The sequence below is a fragment of the Halichoerus grypus genome, chromosome 12 (assembly GCF_964656455.1).
Source record: "Halichoerus grypus chromosome 12, mHalGry1.hap1.1, whole genome shotgun sequence".
Taxonomy (NCBI): domain Eukaryota; kingdom Metazoa; phylum Chordata; class Mammalia; order Carnivora; family Phocidae; genus Halichoerus; species Halichoerus grypus.
Genome location: NC_135723.1, coordinates 38,631,624 through 38,632,270, shown reverse-complemented (window position 1 = coordinate 38,632,270; position 647 = coordinate 38,631,624). Strand labels below are relative to the sequence as shown.

Below are 647 nucleotides of genomic sequence, written 5' to 3'. Positions count from 1 at the left end.
GTTGAATAGTAGGAGTTCTTTATATATTTCCGTGTTCTAAGCCTTAATTAGATATATGATCTGCAAATATTTCCTCCCATTTCATGGGTTTCCTTTTCACTCTGTTGACAGTGTGTTTTGATGCACAAAAGTTTTAAATTTTGATATAGTCCAATTTATTTTTTCTTTCGTTGTCTATGCTTTTAGTGTCATATCCAAGCAACCACTGTGCCAAATCCAATGTCTTGAAGCTTTTTCCATATGTTTTCTTTTAACAGTTTTGATTCACTTTAAGTTAATCTCTTGTATATGGTATCATGTTAGAGTCCAACTTCATTCTTTGTATGAGAATATTTGCTGAAAAAACATGGAATGCTTTACAAATTTGCATGTCATACCTGTGCAGAAGCCATGCTATCTTCTCTAACATCATCCCCATTTTGGTACATGTGCTGCCAAAAGAAGCACTCAATGTCTTTTTAAATTAAAATTAAAATTATCTTTGAGATTTCTCAACGAGCCCCTGGAAAATCACAATGATTTATACATTTACCTTATAAAAAGAAAGATGCCAGAAATATTTTACATTGCCCCGCTATAATTTATATTTCTGAATTAGCTTGTCACTATTATAAGAAATTCATGGGGAAAATTGTCAAATGAAAGGA

At 31.7% G+C, this 647-nt stretch overlaps 1 non-coding gene across 1 annotated transcript; it reads right to left on the bottom strand.

Moving 5' to 3' along the window:
* Nucleotides 1–340: 340 nt before the first annotated feature.
* On the bottom strand, nucleotides 341–447 carry LOC118550562 (U6 spliceosomal RNA). Its single transcript, XR_004924625.1, has one exon. It is a non-coding gene; the product is annotated as a U6 spliceosomal RNA (small nuclear RNA).
* Nucleotides 448–647: the final 200 nt, after the last annotated feature.